We start from the raw sequence: 27,377 nt of genomic DNA on the forward strand, positions 1-27,377 counted from the left end.
CCAAAATCCAGGTAGTGAAACGAGCACACCAGTATGGGAGATGTGCATGTGGACACTTTCAAGCAGCAGCTCTTTGTGGACACTTGGAAACAGGGCTGTGAAAAACTTTCGTACAAAGCGGATTTGGCCAAAGTTGAAAGACCTTCCAAAACCAACCCTAAATAACTTAGCCAAACAATGAAAGTTCCAATAAGCTCCTACAGGAAAGGTGCATCTATGACACAACCCCCGAGCAGGTAGCTACATTCTGCACAGTACAAAATGCATATGAATTCCAGCAAGAAAACTCACTCCAGAAGGATGAAATGCATGTGTTTCTCTCTGAAAGGACACTCAGCCACTATTCTTTTGCTTGCTCCTTCCAAGTCTTTGTAGAACCGTGTGTTTTCACTGCTGGAATAAGTTTTAGGATGCATTGTTTCAATCTCTTGCAAGCCTCATGTTGTTTCTTAGACAATGTGGAAAATCACGGATTATGTTTCCCAAATCACAAGAAATAAAGGAAAACGCACACTGCATCAGTCTTCTTCAAACACGCTCTATCTCCTAATGTGTTGTGAACTTTCAACAAACCAGAAAAGAAGGGCATTTTGCACTGAAATTCAGACAGGTATGTAGAAGAGTTCATTCCTATTGGTTGCAGAGTGCAAAAGCATGATTGACGTCAAGCTCTGGATGAAACCCTTACATTTCCAAGAGTAAAGAAGTAGGACTTTTACAAAAAGATGTGTTTGCGTGTCTGTGGTGAAAGGAGCTCTAAGTTGTGTATTCAGTGCTGGAGATTGACACACTCTACACAGGTTACTCAGCGTTTTAAGAGCACCAATATGCTGCAAACTGAAACTGCTACAAGGTGTGTGTAGCATGCAGAAAGAGGGCTTGTAATTTCAAAGAAAGAAGAGGAAACCAAAATCCAGGTAGTGAAACGAGCACACCAGTATGGGAGATGTGCATGTGGAGAGTTTTAAGCAGCAGTTCTTTGTGGGCTCTTGGAAACAGGGCTGTGAAAAAATTTCGTAAGAAAGCAGATTTGGCTAAAGTTGAAAGACCTTCCAAAACCAACCCAAAGAAGTTAGCCAAACAATGAATGTTCCAATAAGCTCCTGCAGGAAAGTTGCTTCTATGACACAACCCCCGAGCAGGTAGTTACATTCTGCATGGTACAAATGCATATGAATTCCAGGCTGAAAATTCACTCCAGAAGGATGAAATGTGTATGTTTCTCTCTGAAAGAACACTCAGCCATTGGCTTTTACTTGCTACTTCAAAGTCTTTGTAGAAACGTGTGCTTTCACCGCTGGAGTACGTTTTGGGATGCATTTTTTCAATCTCTTGCAAGCCTCATGTTTCTTTCACAATGTGGAAAAATAAGGATTATATTTCCCAAATCACTTGAAATCTAGGGAAACGCACACTGCATCGATCTTGCTCAAACACGCTCTTTCTCCTAATGTGTTGAGAACATTCAAGAAACCAGAAAACAAGGGCATTTTGCAGTGAAAGTCAGTCAGGCATGTACAAGAGGTCATTTCTATTGGTAGTAGAGTGCAAAAGCATGATTGACTTCATGTTCTCCATGAAACCCTTACATTTCCAAGGGACCTGAAGTAGGACTTTCACAAAAAGATGTGTTTGCGTGTCTGTGGTGAAAGGAGCTCTAAGTTGTGTATTCAGTGCTGGAGAGTAACACACTCTACATAGGTTACACAGCGTTTTGAGAGCACCAACATGCTTCAAACGGAAGCTGGTACAAGGTGTGTGTAGAATGCTGAATGAAGACTTGTCATTTCAAAGAAAGAAGAGGAAACCAAAATCCAGGTAGTGAAACGAGCACACCAGTATACGAGATGTGCATGTGGACAGTTTCAAGCAGCAGCTCTTTGTGGACACTTGGAAACAGCGGTATTAAAAACTTGCGTACGAAGCGGGATTTGGCCAAGGTTGAAAGACTTTCCAAAACCAACCCTAAATAACTTAGCCAAACAATGAATGTTCCAATAAGCTCCTGCAGAAAAGGTGCTTCTATGACACAACCCCCAGCAGGTAGCTACATTCTGCACAGTATAAAATGCATATGAACTCCAGCATGAAAATTCACTCCAGAAGGATGAAATGCATGTTTCTCTATGAAAGAACACTCTGCCACAAGGCTTTAGCTTGCTGCTTCAAAGTCTTTATAAAAATCTGTGTTTTCAATGCTGGAATACCCTAGCCCTCAACATCACTATAACCTTAGGTCCAATCTTAACCCTAACCTGATCTCTAACCCTAGCCCTCAACATAACCCTAACCCTAGGTCCAACCGTAACCCTAACCGGATCTCTAACCCTAGCCCTCAACATAACCCTAACCCTACGTCCAATAGTAACCCTAACCGGATCTCTAACCCTAGCTCTCAACATAACCCTAACCCTAGGTCCAATCGTAATTCTAACCGGATCTCTAACCCTAGCCCTCAACATAACCCTAACCCTACGTCCAATAGTAACCCTAACCGGATCTCTAACCCTAGCCCTAAACATAACCCTAACCCTAGGTCCAATCGTAACCCTAACCGGATCTGTAACCCTAGCCCTCAACATAACCCTAACCCTAGGTCCAATTGAAACCCTAACCTTCTCTCTAACCCTAGCCCTCAACATAACCCTAACCCTAGGTCCAATCGTAACCCAAACCTGATCTCTAACCCTAGCCCTATACATAACCCTAACCCTAGGTCCAATCATAACCCTAACCATATCTCTAACCCTAGCCCTCAAATTAACCCTAACCCTAGGTCCAATCGTAACCCTAACAGTCTCTCTAACCCTAGCCCTCAACGTTACGCTAACCCTAGGTCCAATAGTAACCCTAACCGGATCTGAACCCTAGCCCTCAACATAACCTTAACCTTAGGTCCAATCGTAATACTAACCTGATGACTAAACTTATCCCTCAACATAACCCTAACCCTAGGTCCAATCGTAAACATAACCGGATCTGTATCCCTAGCCCTAAACATAACCCTAACCCTAGGTCCAATATTAACCCTAACCTGATCTCTAAACCTAGCCCTCAACATAACCCTAACCCTAGGTCCAATCTAACCCTAACCAGATCTCAAACCCTGGGCCTCAACATAACCCTAACCCTAGGTCCAATCGTAACCCTAACCGGATCTCTAACCCTAGCCCTCAACATAACCCTAACCCTAGGTCCAATCGAAACCCTAACCGGATCTCTAACCCTAGCCCTCAACATAACCCTAACCCTAGGTCCAATGGTAACCCTAACAATATCTCTAACCCTAGCTCTCAACATATCCCTAACCCTAGGTCCAAAAGTAACCCTAAACTTCTCTCTAACCCTAGCCCTCAACATAACCCTAACCCTAGGTCCAATCGTATCCCTAACCTGATCTCTAAAGCTAGCCCTCAACATAACACTAACCCTAGGTCCAATCGTAACCCTAACCGTCTCTCTAACCCTAGACCTCAACGTTACGCTAACCCTAGGTCCAATCGTAACCCTAACCGGATCTGAACCCTAGCCCTCAACATAACCTTAACCTTAGGTCCAATCGTAATACTAACCTGATCACTAACCCTAGCCCTCAACATAACCCTAACCCTAGGTCCAATCGTAACCCTAACCGGATCTGTATCCCTAGCCTTAAACATAACCCTAACCCTAGGTCCAATCTTAACCCTAACCTGATCTCTAACCCTAGCCCTCAACATAACCCTAACCCTAGGTCCAATCTAACCCTAACCAGATCTCAAACCCTGGGCCTCAACATAACCCTAACCCTAGGTCCAATCGTAACCCTAACCGGATCTCTAACCCTAGCCCTCAACATAACCCTAACCCTAGGTCCAATTGTAACCCTAACCTTCTCTCTAAGCCTAGCCCTCAACTTTACGCTAACCCTAGGTTCAAGTGTAACCCTAACCGGAACTCTAACCCTAGTCCTCAACATAACCCTAACCCTAGGTCCAATCGTAATCCTAACCATATCTCTAACCCTAGCCCTCAACATAACCCTAACCCTAGGTCCAAAAGTAACCCTAACCTTCTCTCTAACCCTAGCCCTCAACATAACCCTAACCCTAGGTCCAATCGTAACCCTAACCATATCTCTAACCCTAGCCCTCAACATAACCCTAACCCTAGGTCCAAAAGTAACCCTAACCTTCTCTCTAACCCTAGCCCTCAACATAACCCTAACCCTAGGTCCAATCGTAACCCTAACCGTCTCTCTAACCCTAGCCCTCAACATAACCCTACCCTAGGTCCAATCGTAACCCTAACCTTCTCTACAGAAGGATGAAATACGTGTGTTTCTCTCTGAAAGAACTCTCAGCCACTATTCTTTTGCTTGCTCCTTCCAAGTCTGTGTAGAAACGTGTGTTTTCACTGCAGGCATAAGTTTTAGGATGCATTTTTTCAATCTCTTGCAAGCCTCATGTTGTTTCTTAGACAGTGTGGAAAAACAAGGAGTATGTATCCCGAATCACTTGAAATCCAGGAAAACGCACACTGCATCAGTCTTCTTCAAACACGTTCTATTTCCTAAAGTGTTTTGAACTTTCAACAAACCAGAAAAGAAGGGCATTTTGCAGTGAAATTCAGAATGGCATGTACAAAAAGCCATTTCTTTTGGTTGCAGAGTTCAAAAACATGATTGTCTTCATGTTTTCGATGAAACTCTTACATTTCTAATTTACCTGAGTTAGGACTTTCCCAAAAAGACCTGTTTGCGTGTCTGTGTTGAAAGGAGCTCTAAGTTGTGTATTCAGTGCTGTAGAGTGACACACTCTACACAGGATACACAGCGTTTTGAGAGCACCAACATGCTTCAAACTGAAACTGCTACAAGCTGTGTGTAGCATGCTGAATGAAGACTTGTCATTTCAAAGAAAGAAGAGGAAACCAAAATCCAGGTAGTGAAACGAGCACACCAGTATGGGAGATGTGCATGTGGACACTTTCAAGCAGCAGCTCTTTGTGGACACTTGGAAACAGGGCTGTGAAAAACTTTCGTACAAAGCGGATTTGGCCAAAGTTGAAAGACCTTCCAAAACCAACCCTAAATAACTTAGCCAAACAATGAAAGTTCCAATAAGCTCCTACAGGAAAGGTGCATCTATGACACAACCCCCGAGCAGGTAGCTACATTCTGCACAGTACAAAATGCATATGAATTCCAGCAAGAAAACTCACTCCAGAAGGATGAAATGCATGTGTTTCTCTCTGAAAGGACACTCAGCCACTATTCTTTTGCTTTCTCCTTCCAAGTCTTTGTAGAACCGTGTGTTTTCACTGCCTGAATAAGTTTTAGGATGCATTGTTTCAATCTCTTGCAAGCCTCATGTTGTTTCTTAGACAATGTGGAAAATCACGGATTATGTTTCCCAAATCACAAGAAATAAAGGAAAACGCACACTGCATCAGTCTTCTTCAAACACGCTCTATCTCCTAATGTGTTGTGAACTTTCAACAAACCAGAAAAGAAGGGCATTTTGCACTGAAATTCAGACGGGTATGTACAAGAGTTCATTCCTATTGGTTGCAGAGTGCAAAAGCATGATTGACTTCAAGTTCTCGATGAAACCCTTACATTTCCAAGAGTAAAGAAGTAGGACTTTTACAAAAAGATGTGTTTGCGTGTCTGTGGTGAAAGGAGCTCTAAGTTGTGTATTCAGTGCTGGAGATTGACACACTCTACACAGGTTACTCAGCGTTTTAAGAGCACCAATATGCTGCAAACTGAAACTGCTACAAGGTGTGTGTAGCATGCAGAAAGAGGGCTTGTAATTTCAAAGAAAGAAGAGGAAACCAAAATCCAGGTAGTGAAACGAGCACACCAGTATGGGAGATGTGCATGTGGAGAGTTTTAAGCAGCAGTTCTTTGTGGGCTCTTGGAAACAGGGCTGTGAAAAAATTTCGTAAGAAAGCGGATTTGGCTAAAGTTGAAAGACCTTCCAAAACCAACCCAAAGAAGTTAGCCAAACAATGAATGTTCCAATAAGCTCCTGCAGGAAAGTTGCTTCTATGACACAACCCCCGAGCAGGTAGTTACATTCTGCACGGTACAAATGCATATGAATTCCAGGCTGAATATTCACTCCAGAAGGATGAAATGTGTATGTTTCTCTCTGAAAGAACACTCAGCCATTGGCTTTTACTTGCTACTTCAAAGTCTTTGTAGAAACGTGTGCTTTCACCGCTGGAGTACGTTTTGGGATGCATTTTTTCAATCTCTTGCAAGCCTCATGTTTCTTTCACAATGTGGAAAAATAAGGATTATATTTCCCAAATCACTTGAAATCTAGGGAAACGCACACTGCATCGATCTTGCTCAAACATGCTCTTTCTCCTAATGTGTTGAGAACATTCAAGAAACCAGAAAACAAGGGCATTTTGCAGTGAAACTCAGTCAGGCATGTACAAGAGGTCATTTCTATTGGTAGTAGAGTGCAAAAGCATGATTGACTTCATGTTCTCCATGAAACCCTTACATTTCCAAGGGACCTGAAGTAGGACTTTCACAAAAAGATGTGTTTGCGTGTCTGTGGTGAAAGGAGCTCTAAGTTGTGTATTCAGTGCTGGAGAGTAACACACTCTACATAGGTTACACAGCGTTTTGAGAGCACCAACATGCTTCAAACTGAAGCTGGTACAAGGTGTGTGTAGAATGCTGAATGAAGACTTGTCATTTCAAAGAAAGAAGAGGAAACCAAAATCCAGGTAGTGAAACGAGCACACCAGTATATGAGATGTGCATGTGGACAGTTTCAAGCAGCAGCTCTTTGTGGACACTTGGAAACAGCGGTATTAAAAACTTGCGTACCAAGCGGGATTTGGCCAAGGTTGAAAGACCTTCCAAAACCAACCCTAAATAACTTAGCCAAACAATGAATGTTCCAATAAGCTCCTGCAGAAAAGGTGCTTCTATGACACAACCCCCAGCAGGTAGCTACATTCTGCACAGTATAAAATGCATATGAACTCCAGCATGAAAATTCACTCCAGAAGGATGAAATGCATGTTTCTCTATGAAAGAACACTCAGCCACAAGGCTTTAGCTTGCTGCTTCAAAGTCTTTATAGAAATGTGTGTTTTCACTGCTGGAATACCCTAGCCCTCAACATCACTATAACCCTAGGTCCAATCTTAACCCTAACCTGATCTCTAACCCTAGCCCTCAACATAACCCTAACCCTAGGTCAAAAGTAACCCTAACCTTCTCTCTAACCCTAGCCCTCAACATAACCCTAACCCTAGGTCCAACCGTAACCCTAACCGGATCTCTAACCCTAGCCCTCAACATAACCCTAACCCTACGTCCAATAGTAACCCTAACCGGATATCTAACCCTAGCCCTCAACATAACCCTAACCCTAGGTCCAATCGTAATAGTAACCGGATCTCTAACCCTAGCCCTCAACATAACCCTAACCCTACGTCCAATAGTAACCCTAACCGGATCTCTAACCCTAGCCCTAAACATAACCCTAACCCTAGGTCCAATCGTAACCCTAACCGGATCTGTAACCCTAGCCCTCAACATAACCCTAACCCTAGGTCCAACTGAAACCCTAAACTTCTCTCTAACCCTAGCCCTCAACATAAGCCTAACCCTAGGTCCAATCGTAACCCTAACCTGATCTCTAACCCTAGCCCTATACATAACCCTAACCCTAGGTCCAATCATAACCCTAACCATATCTCTAACCCTAGCCCTCAACATAACCCTAACCCTAGGTCCAATCGTAACCCTAACAGTCTCTCTAACCCTAGCCCTCAACGTTACGCTAACCCTAGGTCCAATAGTAACCCTAACCGGATCTGAACCCTAGCCCTCAACATAACCTTAACCTTAGGTCCAATCGTAATACTAACCTGATGACTATCCCTAGCCCTCAACATAACCCTAACCCTAGGTCCAATCGTAACCCTAACCGGATCTTTATCCCTAGCCCTAAACATAACCCTAACCCTAGGTCCAATCTTAACCCTAACCTGATCTCTAAACCTAGCCCTCAACATAACCCTACCCTAGGTCCAATCTAACCCTAACCAGATCTCAAACCCTGGGCCTCAACATAACCCTAACCCTAGGTCCAATCGTAACCCTAACCGGATCTCTAACCCTAGCCCTCAACATAACCCTAACCCTAGGTCCAATCGAAACCCTAACCGGATCTCTAACCCTAGCCCTCAACATAACCCTAACCCTAGGTCCAATCGTAACCCTAACAATATCTCTAACCCTAGCCCTCAACATAACCCTAACCCTAGGTCCAAAAGTAACCCTAACCTTCTCTCTAACCCTAGCCCTCAACATAACCCTAACCCTAGGTCCAATCGTAACCCTAACCTGATCTCTAACCCTAGCCCTCAACATAACCCTAACCCTAGGTCCAATCGTAACCCTAACCGTCTCTCTAACCCTAGCCCTCAACGTTCCGCTAACCCTAGGTCCAATCGTAACCCTAACCGGATCTGAACCCTAGCCCTCAACATAACCTTAACCTTAGGTCCAATCGTAATACTAACCTGATCACTAACCCTAGCCCTCAACATAACCCTAACCCTAGGTCCAATCGTAACCCTAACCGGATCTGTATCCCTAGCCCTAAACATAACCCTAACCCTAGGTCCTATCTTAACCCTAACCTGATCTCTAACCCTAGCCCTCAACATAACCCTAACCCTAGGTCCAATTTAACCCTAACCAGATCTCAAACCCTGGGCCTCAACATAACCCTAACCCTAGGTCCAATCGTAACCCTAACCTTCTCTCTAACCCTAGCCCTCAACATAACCCTAACCCTAGGTCCAATTGTAACCCTAACCTTCTCTCTAAGCCTAGCCCTCAACGTTACGCTAACCCTAGGTTCAAGTGTAACCCTAACCGGGACTCTAACCCTAGCCCTCAACATAACCCTAACCCTAGGTCCAATCGTAACCCTAACCATATCTCTAACCCTAGCCCTCAACATAACCCTAACCCTAGGTCCAAAAGTAACCCGAACCTTCTCTCTAACCCTAGCCCTCAACATAACCCTAACCCTAGGTCCAATCGTAACCCTAACCATATCTCTAACCCTAGCCCTCAACATAACCCTAACCCTAGGTCCAAAAGTAACCCTAACCTTCTCTCTAACCCTAGCCCTCAACATAACCCTAACCCTAGGTCCAATCGTAACCCTAACCGTCTCTCTAACCCTAGCCCTCAACATAACCCTACCCTAGGTCCAATCGTAACCCTAACCGTCTCTACAGAAGGATGAAATACGTGTGTTTCTCTCTGAAAGAACTCTCAGCCACTATTCTTTTGCTTGCTCCTCCCAAGTCTTTGTAGAAACGTGTGTTTTCACTGCAGGCATAAGTTTTAGGATGCATTTTTTCAATCTCTTGCAAGCCTCATGTTGTTTCTTAGACAATGTGGAAAAACAAGGAGTATGTATCCCGAATCACTTGAAATCCAGGAAAACGCACACTGCATCAGTCTTCTTCAAACACGTTCTATTTCCTAAAGTGTTTTGAACTTTCAACAAACCAGAAAAGAAGGGCATTTTGCAGTGAAATTCAGAATGGCATGTACAAAAAGCCATTTCTTTCGGTTGCAGAGTTCAAAAGCATGATTGTCTTCATGTTTTCGATGAAACCCTTACATTTCCAATTTACCTGAGTTAGGACTTTCCCAAAAAGACGTGTTTGCGTGTCTGTGTTGAAAGGAGCTCTAAGTTGTGTATTCAGTGCTGTAGAGTGACACACTCTACACAGGATACACAGCGTTTTGAGAGCACCAACATGCTTCAAACTGAAACTGCTACAAGCTGTGTGTAGCATGCTGAATGAAGACTTGTCATTTCAAAGAAAGAAGAGGAAACCAAAATCCAGGTAGTGAAACGAGCACACCAGTATGGGAGATGTGCATGTGGACACTTTCAAGCAGCAGCTCTTTGTGGACACTTGGAAACAGGGCTGTGAAAAACTTTCGTACAAAGCGGATTTGGCCAAAGTTGAAAGACCTTCCAAAACCAACCCTAAATAACTTAGCCAAACAATGAAAGTTCCAATAAGCTCCTACAGGAAAGGTGCATCTATGACACAACCCCCGAGCAGGTAGCTACATTCTGCACAGTACAAAATGCATATGAATTCCAGCAAGAAAACTCACTCCAGAAGGATGAAATGCATGTGTTTCTCTCTGAAAGGACACTCAGCCACTATTCTTTTGCTTGCTCCTTCCAAGTCTTTGTAGAACCGTGTGTTTTCACTGCCTGAATAAGTTTTAGGATGCATTGTTTCAATCTCTTGCAAGCCTCATGTTGTTTCTTAGACAATGTGGAAAATCACGGATTATGTTTCCCAAATCACAAGAAATAAAGGAAAACGCACACTGCATCAGTCTTCTTCAAACACGCTCTATCTCCTAATGTGTTGTGAACTTTCAACAAACCAGAAAAGAAGGGCATTTTGCACTGAAATTCAGACGGGTATGTACAAGAGTTCATTCCTGTTGGTTGCAGAGTGCAAAAGCATGATTGACTTCAAGTTCTCGATGAAACCCTTACATTTCCAAGAGTAAAGAAGTAGGACTTTTACAAAAAGATGTGTTTGCGTGTCTGTGGTGAAAGGAGCTCTAAGTTGTGTATTCAGTGCTGGAGATTGACACACTCTACACAGGTTACTCAGCGTTTTAAGAGCACCAATATGCTGCAAACTGAAACTGCTACAAGGTGTGTGTAGCATGCAGAAAGAGGGCTTGTAATTTCAAAGAAAGAAGAGGAAACCAAAATCCAGGTAGTGAAACGAGCACACCAGTATGGGAGATGTGCATGTGGAGAGTTTTAAGCAGCAGTTCTTTGTGGGCTCTTGGAAACAGGGCTGTGAAAAAATTTCGTAAGAAAGCGGATTTGGCTAAAGTTGAAAGACCTTCCAAAACCAACCCAAAGAAGTTAGCCAAACAATGAATGTTCCAATAAGCTCCTGCAGGAAAGTTGCTTCTATGACACAACCCCCGAGCAGGTAGTTACATTCTGCACGGTACAAATGCATATGAATTCCAGGCTGAATATTCACTCCAGAAGGATGAAATGTGTATGTTTCTCTCTGAAAGAACACTCAGCCATTGGCTTTTACTTGCTACTTCAAAGTCTTTGTAGAAACGTGTGCTTTCACCGCTGGAGTACGTTTTGGGATGCATTTTTTCAATCTCTTGCAAGCCTCATGTTTCTTTCACAATGTGGAAAAATAAGGATTATATTTCCCAAATCACTTGAAATCTAGGGAAACGCACACTGCATCGATCTTGCTCAAACATGCTCTTTCTCCTAATGTGTTGAGAACATTCAAGAAACCAGAAAACAAGGGCATTTTGCAGTGAAACTCAGTCAGGCATGTACAAGAGGTCATTTCTATTGGTAGTAGAGTGCAAAAGCATGATTGACTTCATGTTCTCCATGAAACCCTTACATTTCCAAGGGACCTGAAGTAGGACTTTCACAAAAAGATGTGTTTGCGTGTCTGTGGTGAAAGGAGCTCTAAGTTGTGTATTCAGTGCTGGAGAGTAACACACTCTACATAGGTTACACAGCGTTTTGAGAGCACCAACATGCTTCAAACTGAAGCTGGTACAAGGTGTGTGTAGAATGCTGAATGAAGACTTGTCATTTCAAAGAAAGAAGAGGAAACCAAAATCCAGGTAGTGAAACGAGCACACCAGTATATGAGATGTGCATGTGGACAGTTTCAAGCAGCAGCTCTTTGTGGACACTTGGAAACAGCGGTATTAAAAACTTGCGTACCAAGCGGGATTTGGCCAAGGTTGAAAGACCTTCCAAAACCAACCCTAAATAACTTAGCCAAACAATGAATGTTCCAATAAGCTCCTGCAGAAAAGGTGCTTCTATGACACAACCCCCAGCAGGTAGCTACATTCTGCACAGTATAAAATGCATATGAACTCCAGCATGAAAATTCACTCCAGAAGGATGAAATGCATGTTTCTCTATGAAAGAACACTCAGCCACAAGGCTTTAGCTTGCTGCTTCAAAGTCTTTATAGAAATGTGTGTTTTCAATGCTGGAATAACCTAGCCCTCAACATCACTATAACCCTAGGTCCAATCTTAACCCTAACCTGATCTCTAACCCTAGCCCTCAACATAACCCTAACCCTAGGTCCAAAAGTAACCCTAACCTTCTCTCTAACCCTAGCCCTCAACATAACCCTAACCCTAGGTCCAACCGTAACCCTAACCGGATCTCTAACCCTAGCCCTCAACATAACCCTAACCCTACGTCCAATAGTAACCCTAACCGGATATCTAACCCTAGCCCTCAACATAACCCTAACCCTAGGTCCAATCGTAATAGTAACCGGATCTCTAACCCTAGCCCTCAACATAACCCTAACCCTACGTCCAATAGTAACCCTAACCGGATCTCTAACCCTAGCCCTAAACATAACCCTAACCCTAGGTCCAATCATAACCCTAACCGGATCTGTAACCCTAGCCCTCAACATAACCCTAACCCTAGGTCCAATTGAAACCCTAACCTTTTCTCTAACCCTAGCCCTCAACATAAGCCTAACCTTAGGTCCAATCGTAACCCTAACCTGATCTCTAACCCTAGCCCTATACATAACCCTAACCCTAGGTCCAATCATAACCCTAACCATATCTCTAACCCTAGCCCTCAACATAACCCTAACCCTAGGTCCAATCGTAACCCTAACAGTCTCTCTAACCCTAACCCTCAACGTTACGCTAACCCTAGGTCCAATAGTAACCCTAACCGGATCTGAACCCTAGCCCTCAACATAACCTTAACCTTAGGTCCAATCGTAATACTAACCTGATGACTATCCCTAGCCCTCAACATAACCCTAACCCTAGGTCCAATCGTAACCCTAACCGGATCTTTATCCCTAGCCCTAAACATAACCCTAACCCTAGGTCCAATCTTAACCCTAACCTGATCTCTAAACCTAGCCCTCAACATAACTCTAACCCTAGGTCCAATCTAACCCTAACCAGATCTCAAACCCTGGGCCTCAACATAACCCTAACCCTAGGTCCAATCGTAACCCTAACCGGATCTCTAACCCTAGCCCTCAACATAACCCTAACCCTAGGTCCAATCGAAACCCTAACCGGATCTCTAACCCTAGCCCTCAACATAACCCTAACCCTAGGTCCAATCGTAACCCTAACAATATCTCTAACCCTAGCCCTCAACATAACCCTAACCCTAGGTCCAAAAGTAACCCTAACCTTCTCTCTAACCCTAGCCCTCAACATAACCCTAACCCTAGGTCCAATCGTAACCCTAACCTGATCTCTAACCCTAGCCCTCAACATAACCCTAACCCTAGGTCCAATCGTAACCCTAACCGTCTCTCTAACCCTAGCCCTCAACGTTACGCTAACCCTAGGTCCAATCGTAACCCTAACCGGATCTGAACCCTAGCCCTCAACATAACCTTAACCTTAGGTCCAATCGTAATACTAACCTGATCACTAACCCTAGCCCTCAACATAACCCTAACCCTAGGTCCAATCGTAACCCTAACCGGATCTGTATCCCTAGCCCTAAACATAACCCTAACCCTAGGTCCTATCTTAACCCTAACCTGATCTCTAACCCTAGCCCTCAACATAACCCTAACCCTAGGTCCAATTTAACCCTAACCAGATCTCAAACCCTGGGCCTCAACATAACCCTAACCCTAGGTCCAATCGTAACCCTAACCTTCTCTCTAACCCTAGCCCTCAACATAACCCTAACCCTAGGTCCAATTGTAACCCTAACCTTCTCTCTAAGCCTAGCCCTCAACGTTACGCTAACCCTAGGTTCAAGTGTAACCCTAACCGGAACTCTAACCCTAGCCCTCAACATAACCCTAACCCTAGGTCCAATCGTAACCCTAACCATATCTCTAACCCTAGCCCTCAACATAACCCTAACCCTAGGTCCAAAAGTAACCCGAACCTTCTCTCTAACCCTAGCCCTCAACATAACCCTAACCCTAGGTCCAATCGTAACCCTAACCATATCTCTAACCCTAGCCCTCAACATAACCCTAACCCTAGGTCCAAAAGTAACCCTAACCTTCTCTCTAACCCTAGCCCTCAACATAACCCTAACCCTAGGTCCAATCGTAACCCTAACCGTCTCTCTAACCCTAGCCCTCAACATAACCCTACCCTAGGTCCAATCGTAACCCTAACCGTCTCTACAGAAGGATGAAATACGTGTGTTTCTCTCTGAAAGAACTCTCAGCCACTATTCTTTTGCTTGCTCCTCCCAAGTCTTTGTAGAAACGTGTGTTTTCACTGCAGGCATAAGTTTTAGGATGCATTTTTTCAATCTCTTGCAAGCCTCATGTTGTTTCTTAGACAATGTGGAAAAACAAGGAGTATGTATCCCGAATCACTTGAAATCCAGGAAAACGCACACTGCATCAGTCTTCTTCAAACACGTTCTATTTCCTAAAGTGTTTTGAACTTTCAACAAACCAGAAAAGAAGGGCATTTTGCAGTGAAATTCAGAATGGCATGTACAAAAAGCCATTTCTTTCGGTTGCAGAGTTCAAAAGCATGATTGTCTTCATGTTTTCGATGAAACCCTTACATTTCCAATTTACCTGAGTTAGGACTTTCCCAAAAAGACGTGTTTGCGTGTCTGTGTTGAAAGGAGCTCTAAGTTGTGTATTCAGTGCTGTAGAGTGACACACTCTACACAGGATACACAGCGTTTTGAGAGCACCAACATGCTTCAAACTGAAACTGCTACAAGCTGTGTGTAGCATGCTGAATGAAGACTTGTCATTTCAAAGAAAGAAGAGGAAACCAAAATCCAGGTAGTGAAACGAGCACACCAGTATGGGAGATGTGCATGTGGACACTTTCAAGCAGCAGCTCTTTGTGGACACTTGGAAACAGGGCTGTGAAAAACTTTCGTACAAAGCGGATTTGGCCAAAGTTGAAAGACCTTCCAAAACCAACCCTAAATAACTTAGCCAAACAATGAAAGTTCCAATAAGCTCCTACAGGAAAGGTGCATCTATGACACAACCCCCGAGCAGGTAGCTACATTCTGCACAGTACAAAATGCATATGAATTCCAGCAAGAAAACTCACTCCAGAAGGATGAAATGCATGTGTTTCTCTCTGAAAGGACACTCAGCCACTATTCTTTTGCTTGCTCCTTCCAAGTCTTTGTAGAACCGTGTGTTTTCACTGCCTGAATAAGTTTTAGGATGCATTGTTTCAATCTCTTGCAAGCCTCATGTTGTTTCTTAGACAATGTGGAAAATCACGGATTATGTTTCCCAAATCACAAGAAATAAAGGAAAACGCACACTGCATCAGTCTTCTTCAAACACGCTCTATCTCCTAATGTGTTGTGAACTTTCAACAAACCAGAAAAGAAGGGCATTTTGCACTGAAATTCAGACGGGTATGTACAAGAGTTCATTCCTATTGGTTGCAGAGTGCAAAAGCATGATTGACTTCAAGTTCTCGATGAAACCCTTACATTTCCAAGAGTAAAGAAGTAGGACTTTTACAAAAAGATGTGTTTGCGTGTCTGTGGTGAAAGGAGCTCTAAGTTGTGTATTCAGTGCTGGAGATTGACACACTCTACACAGGTTACTCAGCGTTTTAAGAGCACCAATATGCTGCAAACTGAAACTGCTACAAGGTGTGTGTAGCATGCAGAAAGAGGGCTTGTAATTTCAAAGAAAGAAGAGGAAACCAAAATCCAGGTAGTGAAACGAGCACACCAGTATGGGAGATGTGCATGTGGAGAGTTTTAAGCAGCAGTTCTTTGTGGGCTCTTGGAAACAGGGCTGTGAAAAAATTTCGTAAGAAAGCGGATTTGGCTAAAGTTGAAAGACCTTCCAAAACCAACCCAAAGAAGTTAGCCAAACAATGAATGTTCCAATAAGCTCCTGCAGGAAAGTTGCTTCTATGACACAACCCCCGAGCAGGTAGTTACATTCTGCACGGTACAAATGCATATGAATTCCAGGCTGAAAATTCACTCCAGAAGGATGAAATGTGTATGTTTCTCTCTGAAAGAACACTCAGCCATTGGCTTTTACTTGCTACTTCAAAGTCTTTGTAGAAACGTGTGCTTTCACCGCTGGAGTACGTTTTGGGATGCATTTTTTCAATCTCTTGCAAGCCTCATGTTTCTTTCACAATGTGGAAAAATAAGGATTATATTTCCCAAATCACTTGAAATCTAGGGAAACGCACACTGCATCGATCTTGCTCAAACATGCTCTTTCTCCTAATGTGTTGAGAACATTCAAGAAACCAGAAAACAAGGGCATTTTGCAGTGAAACTCAGTCAGGCATGTACAAGAGGTCATTTCTATTGGTAGTAGAGTGCAAAAGCATGATTGACTTCATGTTCTCCATGAAACCCTTACATTTCCAAGGGACCTGAAGTAGGACTTTCACAAAAAGATGTGTTTGCGTGTCTGTGGTGAAAGGAGCTCTAAGTTGTGTATTCAGTGCTGGAGAGTAACACACTCTACATAGGTTACACAGCGTTTTGAGAGCACCAACATGCTTCAAACTGAAGCTGGTACAAGGTGTGTGTAGAATGCTGAATGAAGACTTGTCATTTCAAAGAAAGAAGAGGAAACCAAAATCCAGGTAGTGAAACGAGCACACCAGTATATGAGATGTGCATGTGGACAGTTTCAAGCAGCAGCTCTTTGTGGACACTTGGAAACAGCGGTATTAAAAACTTGCGTACCAAGCGGGATTTGGCCAAGGTTGAAAGACCTTCCAAAACCAACCCTAAATAACTTAGCCAAACAATGAATGTTCCAATAAGCTCCTGCAGAAAAGGTGCTTCTATGACACAACCCCCAGCAGGTAGCTACATTCTGCACAGTATAAAATGCATATGAACTCCAGCATGAAAATTCACTCCAGAAGGATGAAATGCATGTTTCTCTATGAAAGAACACTCAGCCACAAGGCTTTAGCTTGCTGCTTCAAAGTCTTTATAGAAATGTGTGTTTTCAATGCTGGAATACCCTAGCCCTCAACATCACTATAACCCTAGGTCCAATCTTAACCCTAACCTGATCTCTAACCCTAGCCCTCAACATAACCCTAACCCTAGGTCCAAAAGTAACCCTAACCTTCTCTCTAACCCTAGCCCTCAACATAACCCTAACCCTAGGTCCAACCGTAACCCTAACCGGATCTCTAACCCTAGCCCTCAACATAACCCTAACCCTACGTCCAATAGTAACCCTAACCGGATATCTAACCCTAGCCCTCAACATAACCCTAACCCTAGGTCCAATCGTAATAGTAACCGGATCTCTAACCCTAGCCCTCAACATAACCCTAACCCTACGTCCAATAGTAACCCTAACCGGATCTCTAACCCTAGCCCTAAACATAACCCTAACCCTAGGTCCAATCATAACCCTAACCGGATCTGTAACCCTAGCCCTCAACATAATCCTAACCCTAGGTCCAATCGTAATAGTAACCGGATCTCTAACCCTAGCCCTCAACATAAGCCTAACCCTAGGTCCAATCGTAACCCTAACCTGATCTCTAACCCTAGCCCTATACATAACCCTAACCCTAGGTCCAATCATAACCCTAACCATATCTCTAACCCTAGCCCTCAACATAACCCTAACCCTAGGTCCAATCGTAACCCTAACAGTCTCTCTAACCCTAGCCCTCAACGTTACGCTAACCCTAGGTCCAATAGTAACCCTAACCGGATCTGAACCCTAGCCCTCAACATAACCTTAACCTTAGGTCCAATCGTAATACTAACCTGATGACTATCCCTAGCCCTCAACATAACCCTAACCCTAGGTCCAATCGTAACCCTAACCGGATCTTTATCCCTAGCCCTAAACATAACCCTAACCCTAGGTCCAATCTTAACCCTAACCTGATCTCTAAACCTAGCCCTCAACATAACCCTAACCCGAGGTCCAATCTAACCCTAACCAGATCTCAAACCCTGGGCCTCAACATAACCCTAACCCTAGGTCCAATCGTAACCCTAACCGGATCTCTAACCCTAGCCCTCAACATAACCCTAACCCTAGGTCCAATCGAAACCCTAACCGGATCTCTAACCCTAGCCCTCAACATAACCCTAACCCTAGGTCCAATCGTAACCCTAACAATATCTCTAACCCTAGCCCTCAACATAACCCTAACCCTAGGTCCAAAAGTAACCCTAACCTTCTCTCTAACCCTAGCCCTCAACATAACCCTAACCCTAGGTCCAATCGTAACCCTAACCTGATCTCTAACCCTAGCCCTCAACATAACCCTAACCCTAGGTCCAATCGTAACCCTAACCGTCTCTCTAACCCTAGCCCTCAACGTTACGCTAACCCTAGGTCCAATCGTAACCCTAACCGGATCTGAACCCTAGCCCTCAACATAACCTTAACCTTAGGTCCAATCGTAATACTAACCTGATCACTAACCCTAGCCCTCAACATAACCCTAACCCTAGGTCCAATCGTAACCCTAACCGGATCTGTATCCCTAGCCCTAAACATAACCCTAACCCTAGGTCCTATCTTAACCCTAACCTGATCTCTAACCCTAGCCCTCAACATAACCCTAACCCTAGGTCCAATTTAACCCTAACCAGATCTCAAACCCTGGGCCTCAACATAACCCTAACCCTAGGTCCAATCGTAACCCTAACCTTCTCTCTAACCCTAGCCCTCAACATAACCCTAACCCTAGGTCCAATTGTAACCCTAACCTTCTCTCTAAGCCTAGCCCTCAACGTTACGCTAACCCTAGGTTCAAGTGTAACCCTAACCGGAACTCTAACCCTAGCCCTCAACATAACCCTAACCCTAGGTCCAATCGTAACCCTAACCATATCTCTAACCCTAGCCCTCAACATAACCCTAACCCTAGGTCCAAAAGTAACCCGAACCTTCTCTCTAACCCTAGCCCTCAACATAACCCTAACCCTAGGTCCAATCGTAACCCTAACCATATCTCTAACCCTAGCCCTCAACATAACCCTAACCCTAGGTCCAAAAGTAACCCTAACCTTCTCTCTAACCCTAGCCCTCAACATAACCCTAACCCTAGGTCCAATCGTAACCCTAACCGTCTCTCTAACCCTAGCCCTCAACATAACCCTACCCTAGGTCCAATCGTAACCCTAACCGTCTCTACAGAAGGATGAAATACGTGTGTTTCTCTCTGAAAGAACTCTCAGCCACTATTCTTTTGCTTGCTCCTCCCAAGTCTTTGTAGAAACGTGTGTTTTCACTGCAGGCATAAGTTTTAGGATGCATTTTTTCAATCTCTTGCAAGCCTCATGTTGTTTCTTAGACAATGTGGAAAAACAAGGAGTATGTATCCCGAATCACTTGAAATCCAGGAAAACGCACACTGCATCAGTCTTCTTCAAACACGTTCTATTTCCTAAAGTGTTTTGAACTTTCAACAAACCAGAAAAGAAGGGCATTTTGCAGTGAAATTCAGAATGGCATGTACAAAAAGCCATTTCTTTCGGTTGCAGAGTTCAAAAGCATGATTGTCTTCATGTTTTCGATGAAACCCTTACATTTCCAATTTACCTGAGTTAGGACTTTCCCAAAAAGACGTGTTTGCGTGTCTGTGTTGAAAGGAGCTCTAAGTTGTGTATTCAGTGCTGTAGAGTGACACACTCTACACAGGATACACAGCGTTTTGAGAGCACCAACATGCTTCAAACTGAAACTGCTACAAGCTGTGTGTAGCATGCTGAATGAAGACTTGTCATTTCAAAGAAAGAAGAGGAAACCAAAATCCAGGTAGTGAAACGAGCACACCAGTATGGGAGATGTGCATGTGGACACTTTCAAGCAGCAGCTCTTTGTGGACACTTGGAAACAGGGCTGTGAAAAACTTTCGTACAAAGCGGATTTGGCCAAAGTTGAAAGACCTTCCAAAACCAACCCTAAATAACTTAGCCAAACAATGAAAGTTCCAATAAGCTCCTACAGGAAAGGTGCATCTATGACACAACCCCCGAGCAGGTAGCTACATTCTGCACAGTACAAAATGCATATGAATTCCAGCAAGAAAACTCACTCCAGAAGGATGAAATGCATGTGTTTCTCTCTGAAAGGACACTCAGCCACTATTCTTTTGCTTGCTCCTTCCAAATCTTTGTAGAACCGTGTGTTTTCACTGCCTGAATAAGTTTTAGGATGCATTGTTTCAATCTCTTGCAAGCCTCATGTTGTTTCTTAGACAATGTGGAAAATCACGGATTATGTTTCCCAAATCACAAGAAATAAAGGAAAACGCACACTGCATCAGTCTTCTTCAAACACGCTCTATCTCCTAATGTGTTGTGAACTTTCAACAAACCAGAAAAGAAGGGCATTTTGCACTGAAATTCAGACGGGTATGTACAAGAGTTCATTCCTATTGGTTGCAGAGTGCAAAAGCATGATTGACTTCAAGTTCTCGATGAAACCCTTACATTTCCAAGAGTAAAGAAGTAGGACTTTTACAAAAAGATGTGTTTGCGTGTCTGTGGTGAAAGGAGCTCTAAGTTGTGTATTCAGTGCTGGAGATTGACACACTCTACACAGGTTACTCAGCGTTTTAAGAGCACCAATATGCTGCAAACTGAAACTGCTACAAGGTGTGTGTAGCATGCAGAAAGAGGGCTTGTAATTTCAAAGAAAGAAGAGGAAACCAAAATCCAGGTAGTGAAACGAGCACACCAGTATGGGAGATGTGCATGTGGAGAGTTTTAAGCAGCAGTTCTTTGTGGGCTCTTGGAAACAGGGCTGTGAAAAAATTTCGTAAGAAAGCGGATTTGGCTAAAGTTGAAAGACCTTCCAAAACCAACCCAAAGAAGTTAGCCAAACAATGAATGTTCCAATAAGCTCCTGCAGGAAAGTTGCTTCTATGACACAACCCCCGAGCAGGTAGTTACATTCTGCACGGTACAAATGCATATGAATTCCAGGCTGAAAATTCACTCCAGAAGGATGAAATGTGTATGTTTCTCTCTGAAAGAACACTCAGCCATTGGCTTTTACTTGCTACTTCAAAGTCTTTGTAGAAACGTGTGCTTTCACCGCTGGAGTACGTTTTGGGATGCATTTTTTCAATCTCTTGCAAGCCTCATGTTTCTTTCACAATGTGGAAAAATAAGGATTATATTTCCCAAATCACTTGAAATCTAGGGAAACGCACACTGCATCGATCTTGCTCATACACGCTCTTTCTCCTAATGTGTTGAGAACATTCAAGAAACCAGAAAACAAGGGCATTTTGCAGTGAAACTCAGTCAGGCATGTACAAGAGGTCATTTCTATTGGTAGTAGTGTGCAAAAGCATGATTGACTTCATGTTCTCCATGAAACCCTTACATTTCCAAGGGACGGGAAGTAGGACTTTCACAAAAAGATGTGTTTGCGTGTCTGTGGTGAAAGGAGCTCTAAGTTGTGTATTCAGTGCTGGAGATTGACACACTCTACACAGGTTACTCAGCGTTTTGAGAGCACCAACATGCTTCAAACTGAAGCTGGTACAAGGTGTGTGTAGAATGCTGAATGAAGACTTGTCATTTCAAAGAAAGAAGAGGAAACCAAAATCCAGGTAGTGAAACGAGCACACCAGTATATGAGATGTGCATGTGGACAGTTTCAAGCAGCAGCTCTTTGTGGACACTTGGAAACAGCGGTATTAAAAACTTGCGTACGAAGCGGGATTTGGCCAAGGTTGAAAGACCTTCCAAAACCAACCCTAAATAACTTAGCCAAACAATGAATGTTCCAATAAGCTCCTGCAGAAAAGGTGCTTCTATGACGCAACCCCCAGCAGGTAGCTACATTCTGCACAGTATAAAATGCATATGAATTCCAGCATGAAAATTCACTCCAGAAGGATGAAATGCATGTTTCTCTATGAAAGAACACTCTGCCACAAGGCTTTAGCTTGCTGCTTCAAAGTCTTTATAGAAATCTGTGTTTTCAATGCTGGAATACCCTAGCCCTCAACATCTCTAGAACCTTAGGTCCAATCTTAACCCTAACCTGATCTCTAACCCTAGCCCTCAACATAACACTAACCCTAGGTCCAATCGTAACCCTAACCGTCTCTCTAACCCTAGCCCTCAACGTTGCGCTAACCCTAGGTCCAATCGTAACCCTAACCGGATCTGAACCCTAGCCCTCAACATAACCTTAACCTTAGGTCCAATCGTAATACTAACCTGATCACTAACCCTAGCCCTCAACATAACCCTAACCCTAGGTCCAATCGTAACCTTAACCGGATCTGTATCCCTAGCCTTAAACATAACCCTAACCCTAGGTCCAATCTTAAACCTAACCTGATCTCTAACCCTAGCCCTCAACATAACCCTAACCCTAGGTCCAATCTAACCCTAACCAGATCTCAAACCCTGGGCCTCAACATAACCCTAACCCTAGGTCCAATCGTAACCCTAACCGGATCTCTAACCCTAGCCCTCAACATAACACTAACCCTAGGTCCAATTGTAACCCTAACCTTCTCTCTAAGCCTAGCCCTCAACGTTACGCTAACCCTAGGTTCAAGTGTAACCCTAACCGGAACTCTAACCCTAGCCCTCAACATAACCCTAACCCTAGGTCCAATCGTAACCCTAACCATATCTCTAACCCTAGCCCTCAACATAACCCTAACCCTAGGTCCAAAAGTAACCCTAACCTTCTCTCTAACCCTAGCCCTCAACATAACCCTAACCCTAGGTCCAATCGTAACCCTAACCATATCTCTAACCCTAGCCCTCAACATAACCCTAACCCTAGGTCCAAAAGTAACCCTAACCTTCTCTCTAACCCTAGCCCTCAACATAACCCTACCCTAGGTCCAATCGTAACCCTAACCGGATCTCTAACCCTAGCCCTCAACATAACCCTACCCTAGGTCCAATCGTAACGCTAACCGTCTCTACAGAAGGATGAAATACGTGTGTTTCTCTCTGAAAGAACTCTCAGCCACTATTCTTTTGCTTGCTCCTTCCAAGTCTTTGTAGAAACGTGTGTTTTCACTGCAGGCATAAGTTTTAGGATGCATTTTTTCAATCTCTTGCAAGCCTCATGTTGTTTCTTAGACAATGTGGAAAAACAAGGAGTATGTATCCCGAATCACTTGAAATCCAGGAAAACGCACACTGCATCAGTCTTCTTCAAACACGTTCTATTTCCTAAAGTGTTTTGAACTTTCAACAAACCAGAAAAGAAGGGCATTTTGCAGTGAAATTCAGAGTGGCATGTACAAAAAGCCATTTCTTTCGGTTGCAGAGTTCAAAAGCATGATTGTCTTCATGTTTTCGATGAAACCCTTACATTTCCAATTTACCTGAGTTAGGACTTTCCCAAAAAGACGTGTTTGCGTGTCTGTGTTGAAAGGAGCTCTAAGTTGTGTATTCAGTGCTGTAGAGTGACACACTCTACACAGGATACACAGCGTTTTGAGAGCACCAACATGCTTCAAACTGAAACTGCTACAAGCTGTGTGTAGCATGCTGAATGAAGACTTGTCATTTCAAAGAAAGAAGAGGAAACCAAAATCCAGGTAATGAAACGAGCACACCAGTATTGGAGATGTGCATGTGGACACTTTCAAGTAGCAGCTCTTTGTGGACACTTGGAAACAGGGCTGTGAAAAACTTTCGTACAAAGCGGATTTGGCCAAAGTTGAAAGACCTTCCAAAACCAACCCTAAATAACTTAGCCAAACAATGAATGTTCCAATAAGCCTCTGCAGAAAAGGTGCTTCTATGACGCAACCCCCAGCAGGTAGCTACATTCTGCACAGTATAAAATGCATATGAACTCCAGCATGAAAATTCACTCCAGAAGGATGAAATGCATGTTTCTCTATGAAAGAACACTCTGCCACAAGGCTTTAGCTTGCTGCTTCAAAGTCTTTATAGAAATTTGTGTTTTCAATGCTGGAATACCCTAGCCCTCAACATCTCTAGAACCTTAGGTCCAATCTTAACCCTAACCTGATCTCTAACCCTAGCCCTCAACATAACCCTAACCCTAGGTCCAATCTAACCGTAACCAGATCTCAAACCCTGGGCCTCAACATAACCCTAACCCTAGGTCCAATCGTAACCCTAACCGGATCTCTAACCCTAGCCCTCAACATAACCCTAACCCTAGGTCCAATCGAAACCCTAACCGGATCTCTAACCCTAGCCCTCAACATAACCCTAACCCTAGGTCCAATCGTAACCCTAACAATATCTCTAACCCTAGCCCTCAACATATCCCTAACCCTAGGTCCAAAAGTAACCCTAACCTTCTCTCTAACCCTAGCCCTCAACATAACCCTAACCCTAGGTCCAATTGTATCCCTAACCTGATCTCTAAAGCTAGCCCTCAACATAACACTAACCCTAGGTCCAATCGTAACCCTAACCGTCTCTCTAACCCTAGCCCTCAACGTTGCGCTAACCCTAGGTCCAATCGTAACCCTAACCGGATCTGAACCCTAGCCCTCAACATAACCTTAACCTTAGGTCCAATCGTAATACTAACCTGATCACTAACCCTAGCCCTCAACATAACCCTAACCCTAGGTCCAATCGTAACCTTAACCGGATCTGTATCCCTAGCCTTAAACATAACCCTAACCCTAGGTCCAATCTTAAACCTAACCTGATCTCTAACCCTAGCCCTCAACATAACCCTAACCCTAGGTCCAATCTAACCCTAACCAGATCTCAAACCCTGGGCCTCAACATAACCCTAACCCTAGGTCCAATCGTAACCCTAACCGGATCTCTAACCCTAGCCCTCAACATAACACTAACCCTAGGTCCAATTGTAACCCTAACCTTCTCTCTAAGCCTAGCCCTCAACGTTACGCTAACCCTAGGTTCAAGTGTAACCCTAACCGGAACTCTAACCCTAGCCCTCAACATAACCCTAACCCTAGGTCCAATCGTAACCCTAACCATATCTCTAACCCTAGCCCTCAACATAACCCTAACCCTAGGTCCAAAAGTAACCCTAACCTTCTCTCTAACCCTAGCCCTCAACATAACCCTAACCCTAGGTCCAATCGTAACCCTAACCATATCTCTAACCCTAGCCCTCAACATAACCCTAACCCTAGGTCCAAAAGTAACCCTAACCTTCTCTCTAACCCTAGCCCTCAACATAACCCTACCCTAGGTCCAATCGTAACCCTAACCGGATCTCTAACCCTAGCCCTCAACATAACCCTACCCTAGGTCCAATCGTAACGCTAACCGTCTCTACAGAAGGATGAAATACGTGTGTTTCTCTCTGAAAGAACTCTCAGCCACTATTCTTTTGCTTGCTCCTTCCAAGTCTTTGTAGAAACGTGTGTTTTCACTGCAGGCATAAGTTTTAGGATGCATTTTTTCAATCTCTTGCAAGCCTCATGTTGTTTCTTAGACAATGTGGAAAAACAAGGAGTATGTATCCCGAATCACTTGAAATCCAGGAAAACGCACACTGCATCAGTCTTCTTCAAACACGTTCTATTTCCTAAAGTGTTTTGAACTTTCAACAAACCAGAAAAGAAGGGCATTTTGCAGTGAAATTCAGAGTGGCATGTACAAAAAGCCATTTCTTTCGGTTGCAGAGTTCAAAAGCATGATTGTCTTCATGTTTTCGATGAAACCCTTACATTTCCAATTTACCTGAGTTAGGACTTTCCCAAAAAGACGTGTTTGCGTGTCTGTGTTGAAAGGAGCTCTAAGTTGTGTATTCAGTGCTGTAGAGTGACACACTCTACACAGGATACACAGCGTTTTGAGAGCACCAACATGCTTCAAACTGAAACTGCTACAAGCTGTGTGTAGCATGCTGAATGAAGACTTGTCATTTCAAAGAAAGAAGAGGAAACCAAAATCCAGGTAATGAAACGAGCACACCAGTATTGGAGATGTGCATGTGGACACTTTCAAGTAGCAGCTCTTTGTGGACACTTGGAAACAGGGCTGTGAAAAACTTTCGTACAAAGCGGATTTGGCCAAAGTTGAAAGACCTTCCAAAACCAACCCTAAATAACTTAGCCAAACAATGAATGTTCCAATAAGCCTCTGCAGAAAAGGTGCTTCTATGACGCAACCCCCAGCAGGTAGCTACATTCTGCACAGTATAAAATGCATATGAACTCCAGCATGAAAATTCACTCCAGAAGGATGAAATGCATGTTTCTCTATGAAAGAACACTCTGCCACAAGGCTTTAGCTTGCTGCTTCAAAGTCTTTATAGAAATTTGTGTTTTCAATGCTGGAATACCCTAGCCCTCAACATCTCTAGAACCTTAGGTCCAATCTTAACCCTAACCTGATCTCTAACCCTAGCCCTCAACATAACCCTAACCCTAGGTCCAATCTAACCGTAACCAGATCTCAAACCCTGGGCCTCAACATAACCCTAACCCTAGGTCCAATCGTAACCCTAACCGGATCTCTAACCCTAGCCCTCAACATAACCCTAACCCTAGGTCCAATCGAAACCCTAACCGGATCTCTAACCCTAGCCCTCAACATAACCCTAACCCTAGGTCCAATCGTAACCCTAACAATATCTCTAAACCTAGCCCTCAACATATCCCTAACCCTAGGTCCAAAAGTAACCCTAACCTTCTCTCTAACCCTAGCCCTCAACATAACCCTAACCCTAGGTCCAATTGTATCCCTAACCTGATCTCTAAAGCTAGCCCTCAACATAACACTAACCCTAGGTCCAATCGTAACCCTAACCGTCTCTCTAACCCTAGCCCTCAACGTTGCGCTAACCCTAGGTCCAATCGTAACCCTAACCGGATCTGAACCCTAGCCCTCAACATAACCTTAACCTTAGGTCCAATCGTAATACTAACCTGATCACTAACCCTAGCCCTCAACATAACCCTAACCCTAGGTCCAATCGTAACCTTAACCGGATCTGTATCCCTAGCCTTAAACATAACCCTAACCCTAGGTCCAATCTTAAACCTAACCTGATCTCTAACCCTAGCCCTCAACATAACCCTAACCCTAGGTCCAATCTAACCCTAACCAGATCTCAAACCCTGGGCCTCAACATAACCCTAACCCTAGGTCCAATCGTAACCCTAACCGGATCTCTAACCCTAGCCCTCAACATAACACTAACCCTAGGTCCAATTGTAACCCTAACCTTCTCTCTAAGCCTAGCCCTCAACGTTACGCTAACCCTAGGTTCAAGTGTAACCCTAACCGGAACTCTAACCCTAGCCCTCAACATAACCCTAACCCTAGGTCCAATCGTAACCCTAACCATATCTCTAACCCTAGCCCTCAACATAACCCTAACCCTAGGTCCAAAAGTAACCC

This window comes from Miniopterus natalensis, chromosome 14, assembly GCF_054644295.1.
Source record: "Miniopterus natalensis isolate mMinNat1 chromosome 14, mMinNat1.hap1, whole genome shotgun sequence".
NCBI classification, from domain to species: domain Eukaryota; kingdom Metazoa; phylum Chordata; class Mammalia; order Chiroptera; family Miniopteridae; genus Miniopterus; species Miniopterus natalensis.